Source organism: Miscanthus floridulus, chromosome 7 (assembly GCF_019320115.1).
Source record: "Miscanthus floridulus cultivar M001 chromosome 7, ASM1932011v1, whole genome shotgun sequence".
Taxonomy (NCBI): Eukaryota; Viridiplantae; Streptophyta; class Magnoliopsida; order Poales; family Poaceae; genus Miscanthus; species Miscanthus floridulus.
In genome coordinates this window covers 67,289,265-67,298,702 of record NC_089586.1, presented here as the reverse complement: position 1 = coordinate 67,298,702, position 9,438 = coordinate 67,289,265, and the positions used below count along the sequence as shown (strand labels likewise).

Genomic DNA, 9,438 nt, shown 5'->3' with positions numbered 1-9,438 from the left:
TTGTTGCATTGGGGCAGAGTTTGCATCTCTCTAGCATGCACCCCGCATGAATATTTTAGTTGTACAATTGTATTCCTAGTACCATCCCAGAACTGCCAATCTATAATTTATCAATCATGAAGAAAAGTATTAAGTTCAGATTCTCAAGTTCAGTCAGCTTCTAATTAAGCATCATCCCTGAAACGCAGTAAGTGTCCCCTGAAAGTTCGACGCATCTACTTAAAATTGAGTAACCTTAAGGCTTAAGGTGTCGAGTGGATAGCTAGCCCAGAAAGGAAAATGGCCGAGCTGTTGCTAGAGAAAGATATGCAAGATGAACTTTATATCTAGGATGGTACTAAAAAAAGATAAGATTATTTTCACTTAAGAAACAAATGGATTGGAACATATTACTTTATATATAAGAAAAGTACAGAATCATACGTATCCAACCAACACTAGCTAATTATTTTAATAAACAACAAAACACAAACAAAGAATCAAGGAATCCTTAGTGCGTACATAATTAACAAACTAGTACGTATGTTTGCAAGTTCTCTAGAACTGAGCTTGGATGCGGTCAACAGTTTGCTTGTCGACTTGAAAAGCCTTGGCAAGGACGTCATCGGAGATGGATGGCTTGGACCCAAATACAGCGTTGGCCACAGTGATCACCCCAGGGTTTTGGCTACTCAATGCTGCAAGGGCCACGGTGCTCTTTGTTCCATAATTGAATTGGAAATGGATCAATCCCTCAGGGAACACGAACACATCCCCTTTGTTAAAACCTTCGTGAACAGCTTGTTCTCCGGGTTTGATGTGACAAAGCCGACGTACAAGGAGCCCTCAAGCACCGTCAATATTTTCAGTGGCCCGTGGATGTGTGTGAGGAGGATTAAGATTAAGACCATAGGGTGCATAATCGATGCGGGCAAGAGAGATGCCCAGGGTGTTGAGCCCGGCAATCTGAGCCACGTTCACCGGTGTCAGGGCAGAACCTTCCTTGTTGGCTGTGTTGCCGGCCATGTGAAGGCCCGGGAAGAAGAAATCCTCGGCAACAACATCCTTTGCATCCTTGCATGGGAGTCCATTCACACGCACTGCATGCAACAGTAATAGTAAGTTAGAAAAATGTATATAGGCGACAGTTAGTTTGTTAATTAGGTAATTGGACACAGCTGATGATGACGTATATATGTACAAGTAAAAATAATAGTTATGTGTATATATACATGTAGACATCTTATCGGCAACGCAGAAGTCCTGGAGAAGGCTGGGATCGGAGGCAATGGCATGAAAGCATGACAAAGCCAAGAGGGCTGCAGCTAGGAGCACTACTAGAAACCGGCACTTTGTCGAGTGCTTACGGCACTCAGCAAAGCCCAAAATACACTCGGCAAAGGCTTTGCCGAGTGCCGCACTCAACAAAAAATTAACCAGCAAAGAAGCCTTTGCCGAGTGTTTTTTGTCGGGCACTCGGCAAAGATTTACACTCGGCAAAATGAAAATGCGAAAAAAAACTCAAAAATAATAGCAATTTTTTTTTCGGGAGAGGCCACCACTGGCCAGCGCCCGTCCGTCTTCATTGAAGTCATTGCATTTTTCTGCATTTTTTGTGCAAAATTTGCAGCTAACGCGGCTGGCGGGATTCGAACTGACGACCCCTCCCTCACGTGTCTACTACTCTACCACTGCACTACACTGTCACTTGTGTCTAGATTCCGTTATCTATCCTCATATATTATACTAAACCGAGAGTAAATTACTTGTTTGAGGCCCTAAACGAATTCAAATAAAAAAATGGTCAACTACAAAGTTTCATAACTTTTCGAGATCTACAATTTTCATTTAGTAAGTTTTTCCATCCGAGGTCGTTTGAAAAATTCGAATTTTAAATTTGAGAGATTCAAATGTAGTTTTGCATGATAAGATGATTTCAAATTAAAAAGTTGTCAACTACATAAATTCATAACTTTTGGAGATCTACAATTTTCATTTAGGAAGTTTTTCCATCCGAGGTCTTTTGAAAAAATCAAATTTTAAAATTTTCAAATTCAAACGTCGTTTTTGCATGACAAGATGATTTCAAATCAAAATGTTGCCAACTACAAATTTTCATAACTTCTCAAGATCTACAAAGTTTATTTTGGTCATTTGTTCATCCGACATAGTGGTAGTAACATTGTTCACAAATCTTATAATCTCTATTCTACTTTCATGAAACTAATATGAGAGAGATGTAGATTTTATGAACAACGTTATTGTCACTTTGTCAAATGAAGAAATAACCAAAATAAACTTTGTAGATCTTGAGAAGTTATACAACTTTGTAGTTGAAAAGTTTTTCATTTGAATTCATTTAGGGCTTCAAAAATTGCTTTGAAAAAATGATTTGCCGAGGGCCAAAAAAATGCACACGGCAAAATGCCTCTTTGCCGAGTGCCAAAACAAAGGCACTCGGCAAAGACGCATTTTGCCGAGTGCCAAAAAAATGGCACTCGGCAAAGACGCATTTTGCCGAGTGCCAAAAAAAATGGCACTCGGCAAAATACATCTTTGCCGAGTGCTAGAAAAAAGGCACTCGGCAAAGACGCATTTTGCCGAGTGCCAAAAAATGGCACTCGGCAAAATACATCTTTGCCGAGTGCCGAAAAAAAACACTCGGCAAAGTCATCTTTGTCGAGTGTTTTTTTTTTTTTTTGCCGAGTGTATTTTATTTTTGCCGAGTGTATTTTATTTGGCACTCGGCAAAAACCGTCTTTGCCGAGTACCCGATAAAATATACTCGACAAAGTGCCGGTTTGAGGATGGCATGAGTCGCCGTATCTGCGCTCTACTCTTGTTAACAGGAATGAAAGCGAATGATTTGGGGCTCTGAGATGTGAGAAGTGTTGGTTGATGAGGTATCCAAGGATTGCTTTACTTTGGAGCTAGCTTGTGATCTGATAACAAAAAGCGTGAGGGGCGGTTGGTATTTATAGGGAGATCGAAACCTGTGTTGCATCCAGGGGAGGTTATTAGGCCTTCGCCAATGCTGATTTTTTACTTAGCTCAAGGGCCATGTAGGATTGAATAAAAAAAGTACGTGCTCTATATTTATCATAGTAGTTTGCAGAAGCTATATATGTTTGGAGAGAGAAGATGGTCCATGCTAAAAAAGAAGGGGGGAGGAAATAAAGGTATGGCAAGATGAAAGAAAAAAGTTTTTTTGCAAACCATAATAGTGATAGTTTGTATTGTGTGAATAGTAATATTAATATTTCTTAGTCTACGTCGATCGCTTTATTTGTACTAAAACCGAGTGTTAGCCTCCATCGGCGATGTCCTTAGGCAAGAAAAAGTCGTCATCATCACGTGTTTCATTTGGGTTGCAGGTGCATGGCATGCAGCCTGCAGACAGCAGACGTGATGTACCAAGTCGCTTTACGCGTCAACAATGACTTAGCATTTTGCCGTAAAAAAACAATGACTTAGGACGATTGTGGTCGATATATATACTATCTCCCATGAAGAGGCTTTGTTCCTTCTGGGAATTAATTAAGCACGCTTTGGACTTGTTCCTTCTGAGAATTCATTAAGTTAGTGAAGACCGCTTCAACGATTTCCATATTTATCGTTTCAAGGACAGCTCCAACAATTTGACTCTTAAGCTAGCTCTAAGTATTTTTCTTATATTTTAATGGAATAGAGAGAAAAGCTAGCTCTTAATATGAACTTAGCTCTTATATATATTTCAAGGTGATATGAGAATGTCAGGCGGGGCTATACATATTAAAAGCTACGTGCTAATTAAAAATTAGCACTGTTGAAGAAGTTGGCTTAAAGCTAATAACTGGCTCTAACTATTATGGGTGCCCTAAGCTTAATTATGTGTATGGTCTTTTTGTCTTGTATGTTATGGTTACCACTTCCCAATGCCGTCGGACAGGAAAGCCAACGGCGGCTAGCCTCTGCAGCGCACTCAACAGTGAAGCTTCCTAGCCGAATGTTTTTTTTAAGATCTGGTAGTCCATCTTATCTTTAATAATAACAATAAGAAGGTGGTACAGAAGCAGACTCCATCTTAGACCTTACAAGCGCGATTGGCGCTCTCTCTCCCCGCATACTGCTGTGGAGAAATAAAAAAGTATGAAGAACTAATGACCCGCCAAAGTTTGGGCAATCATTAATTAAGGGGTCTAATCAAGGGCGGACACAGTATTCAGTTGAATACCCAAAATTCTTGGCAAAACGTTTTTACATGTAATGTGTATATATGCATATGTTTTAGAAAAAGTAAAAAAAAAATAAAGATAAAGTACTGCATGTTCTATCAAGAATTTGGTGTAGAATGTAGATCATTCTACTCCTTTCCATCCCACATGCCAATGGGCCCAAAAAGGACCCAAATCACCACTTCCCTCCCCCTGGCTTTTTTAGACCAAAGGCTTTTGGCCCTACTTATATTGAAAGCGAAATAGTAACTGCTGGGGATACAGGCTTACAGTTTTAGCGTTTTCAACATCAAGAAAGGAAACAGAACCATACTAACACCTCTCCTTAACCTCTCACATACATCTAAAATGACTACAGCAAAAGAAACGATTAACTAGCTTAATTTACCACACTACCTAAGGCTATAGCAAACTGTATCAGATACGAAAAAAGCATCTACCGACATCGTTAGATCATCATGCCTTCAGTCCTTCCTGCAACTTCAGGACAATATCTTCCATCACGGCCCTATCCTTCATCTTCTGCATCTCCGTCCACTGTATCAAAAACCCAACAGCCTTGTAAGCAATCACCTTGGCAGATTTGATCAGAGTATTATTAAACAGCCAATCATTCCTAACTTTCCACCACACCACACAGGCTAAAATGATAAAGGAAAAACTCCTCAGTCGCCACCTCTATACAATGCCCATCATGTCTTGATAATGAGTGACAGATATGGGTCTCTCATTCCACCTCAAACTAACTCTAAGCCAGACCCAAATAACCTGTGCAATATTGCAATTAGAGAAAAGATGATTTGTGGTTTCCAACACTCCACATGTGGTAACATTGCAAAGCGTCACTGGATGTAATCGCATACAAAGTAAGTACTAGCTACATTTATATATATATATATATATATATATATATATATATATATATATATATATATATATATATATATATATATATATATATATATATATATATATATATATATATATATAATTCAATTAACGCCATGCATGCTTTCAATTCACCGGATCTTTTTTCTCGTAAAAGTGGGTTCTGAAGCAAGAACAGGGGACCAACTACTGCGGATACTATGTTTGCGAGTTCATCATGCATACTCAAAAAGAACTCCTGAAGAGATCCTCAAAGTACGTTATATAAATATATTCATATATTCACAATTTCTTTTATTGCTCATATATATAAGTAATCACGTGACCAACACACACACACACACACACACACACACACACACACACACATATATATATATATATATATATATATATATATATATATATATATATATATATATATATATATATATATATATATATATACTTTTCCTTTAACTTTTATTTAAGACTCTATGGTTGAAGGAAAAAGTCATACGACGTGACCAACTGAAAGCAATTCAAGAGACCATAGCAGGATTTCTTAATGATCAGGTCGGGCGAGTTCTACAATGACATAAACGAAACATGGAAGCCAAACCAGATGAAGTGAATTTGTTATCCCAAGAATATGATAGAATATACAATACAAGCTTTATTTGTAATATATATATATATATATATATATATATATATATATATATATATATACATATTATATGTACATAAAATAACGTACAATATATGTATATGCATGTAATATATAAGTTTCATACTTTAGTTTGTACAAAATGTTCGAACATTATAAGCGTGTAGAATACGTATATTATTAGCAGCGTAGAATGCGTATTCGAAAACCAAAACGAATCATCAATTGAAAATAGAAACAAAAAAAAAGAAAACCTTTAGTCCCGGTTGGTAATACCAACTGGGACTAAAGGGCCGGCCCACGTGGCCAGGCCAGGAGGCCTCTTTAGCCCCGGTTGGTATTACCAACCGGGACTAAAGGTGGGCGAGAAACCGGGACTAAAGGAGGGGTCCTTTAGTTTCGGATTCGTGCTCCCGGTTGGAAAACCGGGAGTACAGCTTGTTCCTGTACTAGTGACAATATTTGCATTTTTCAGAGCCTCTGCGTTTTCTCTTCTTTAGCTACTCTCTAGTTTGAACTCTATCATGCCGAGCATCCATAGAAAGATCTTGATTTTCTGCCTCATTCTCATATCCACCTCACCACTGTTTGTCTTCAATTTATACAAAAACTTGGTTGAAAATTTTCTAGATCTCTCCAGTGCCCAGAATAAGTCATCCTCTTCATCTACCAACTGAACCTGCTCCAAAGACCATGAGTTCTGTGCATTCTGCCACCTCTTCCTGCCCTAATCTTCTCCACATGTCTAAGTGCCAGTCCACCTCATACATAGCAGCCACAGATAGTTCCTGCTGTCTATTGAACCTGTAAAGTCTAGGGAACCTGATCTTCAAAGGATAGTTATCAAGCCACACAACATGCCAAAACCTCACTCTTTTTTCATTACCAACTATATCCACCTTGTTCCATTCTCATACCCGTCTTTGAACCCCATCAAGCCCTGCCAGAACTGAGAACCTCTCATTTGCTTATTCTGACAAAAGCTTTGACAATCTCTCCCCCCACCTAACACGTTCGCTCAACCGGTCGTGCCTGTTCACTCTCTGTCTCCCTCTAGCCACGCGTCGGTGGCATCCCGAAATTCAGCACCCAAACCCTAGCCATGCGTCGGTGGCTACGGCTTGGCGAGGCTTGCACCTCGCGGCGGGCGGCATCTAAGGCGCCCATGGCTACGGCTCGTCGAGAGGAGGCGGTGGGCGGTATCCGAGGAGGTTGCACAGTGACGGCATGCGCCAGGCATCAGGCGAGGCATGCAACGCAGTGTGCGGCATCCATTGCGGCAGGCAAGGTAGCACACCAGCATGGCAGCTCTAGCAAAAACGCAGGCTGGGGCCGGGGGCTGGCACCACACTGCTGCCATCCTGCCGAGCAGAGCCCAGAGCACACAGCAGTACACAACATCAACACCGAGCAGGCTAGAGCTTTCTTACCATTTATGTTAAGCAACTTCAAATTATGCTCAAATCCTATGAATATACGAAATCATACTTAATTATGTGTTATTATTTTAATATATATTATATAATTACAACTACGTGGCATTATACATGTCGAATATTAGGCTTTTGGTTGTTAAAAAATACTTTTAACATCTCTTTGTATTTCGAATATCCGGCCTCAAAATTCTAGACCTACTCTTAGACGGATTAGGATCCTAAGGGTTCTCCCAAGGGCCGACTACCCACCATGGGTCTAGGCTGGCCCAAGGTCTGCTTGAAGACACGGAATAAGGTAATCAAGGATAGACCTAGTCGGACTTTAGAAAAATTAGTCTCTGTAATAGAACTAAAACTCTCCAATTGTATCCAACTAGGACTAGAGTAATACGCTATTTCCTCTGGACTATTTAAAGAGAGATAGGCGCGCACCCCTTATATCCAATCAATCATGCACAGCAATCCAACGCAAAGGCATCACGCCAAACTGGACGTAAGGTATTACGCTATACTAACGGCCTAAACCAATATAAATCGTTGTCTTCATGTTTACCACCGAGTTCTGCATATGCCGAAGCTCCCCAAACTCTATTCCGAGTAACCCGTGACAGGTTGTAGGTCGTCAAACACTGACACTCTCCACCAGCCAACTTCCAGATGGAGAATTCATCCCTGATCTCTGAGAACATATATATAGCTTGAGCCGTTCTACCACATTCTCACAAGGTTCTTGCATTCCTTTACTTCCACATGCAACACTGGGTCAAGATAGCTAGAGTATGTGGCAGATTGGTGCCGTCTAGAGTCATGGTTAGCAACCACTCTTCAATATATACGATATGGTGGCACACACTTCATATATAGAACAAGATTAGGTTTTCGCATAGGAAATAATGGCAGATATTTCTTTTCATAAGAGTACAGAATCGTCTCCAACCAACTTTAATTTCAAAGAATAGAACACAACTAAAGAATCAAGGAATCCTCAAATGTGTACATAATTAACAAACTAACATGTATGTTTGCATGTTCTCTAGAACTGAGCTTGGATACGGTCAACAGTATGCTTGTCGACTTGAAAAGCCTTGGCAAGGACGTCATCGGAGATGGATGGCTTGGACCCAAATACAGCGTTGGCCACAGTGATCACCCCAGGGTTTTGGCTACTCAATGCTGCAAGGGCCACGGCGCACTTTGTTCCATAATTGAATTGGAAATGGATCAATCCCTCAGGGAACACGAACACATCCCCTTTGTTAAGAACCTTTGTGAATATATAGCATGTTGTCCGGGTTTGATGTGACAAAGCCGACGTACAGGGAGCCTTCGAGCACGGTCAATATCTCAGTGGCCTGTGGATGTGTGTGAGGAGGGTTAAGACCAAAGGGTGCATAGTCGATGCGGGCAAGAGAGATGCCCAGGGTGTTGAGCCCGGCAATCTGAGCCACGTTCACCGGTGTCACGGCGGAGCCTTGCTTGTTGGTTGTGTTGCCGACCATGTGAAGGCCCGGGAAGAAGAAATCTTCAGCAACAACGTCCTTTGCGTCCTTGCATGGGAACCCATTCACACGCACTGCAACAAATAATAAGTTAGAAAAAAAATGTATACACATGGTGGTCTACATGCTAATTAGCTAACTAGACAGAACTGATGACCTATGTAAATGTAAAAATAGTTATACATGTATATACCTGTAGACATCTTATCGACAACGCAGAAGTCTTGGAGAAGGCTTGGATATAAGAGGCAATGGCAGGAAAGCATGACATAGACAAGAGGGCTGCAGCTAGGAGGAAGGCATGAGTCGCCATATTAACAGGAATGAAAGCAAATGATTTGAGGCTCTGAGATGTGAGTAGTGTTGGTTGATGAGGTATCCAAGGATTATTGCTTTGGTGCTAGCTTGTGATAACAAAGCGTGAGCGGAGGTTAGGCAAGTAAAAGTCTTTCTGGAATGTGTCATCCCGTGTTTCATTTGGGTTGCAGGTGCCGGCGGAACAAGTCGCTTTACGCTTTACGCGTCAACTATGAGGAATGTTGTGACTATGTTTGATTATTTAATCCTTGTGTTTCTATAAGCCATTTGTCGATTGAAGGATTTTCCTCGGATGAGTTACTGGTGCAATCAAAATGTTACATATTTGTAGTTCTGCCGGTGTGTGATATATATAATACTGCAAAACCATGCAGCAACCATTGGAAATAAAATTAAACTTTGTTTATACTGGGAATTTATTTCTCGTGTCACGGAGGGTAGGGCGGAAAAAGGCT

The 9,438-nt window shown here is 40.5% G+C and overlaps 2 pseudogenes; both read right to left on the bottom strand.

Annotated features, from left to right (window-relative positions):
* Positions 1–537: 537 nt before the first annotated feature.
* On the bottom strand, positions 538–4,721 carry LOC136465602 (putative germin-like protein 2-1; annotated as a pseudogene).
* Positions 4,722–8,130: 3,409 nt separating this feature from the next.
* Positions 8,131–8,978, bottom strand: LOC136463352 (putative germin-like protein 2-1; annotated as a pseudogene).
* Between the last annotated feature and the right edge of the window lie 460 nt (positions 8,979–9,438).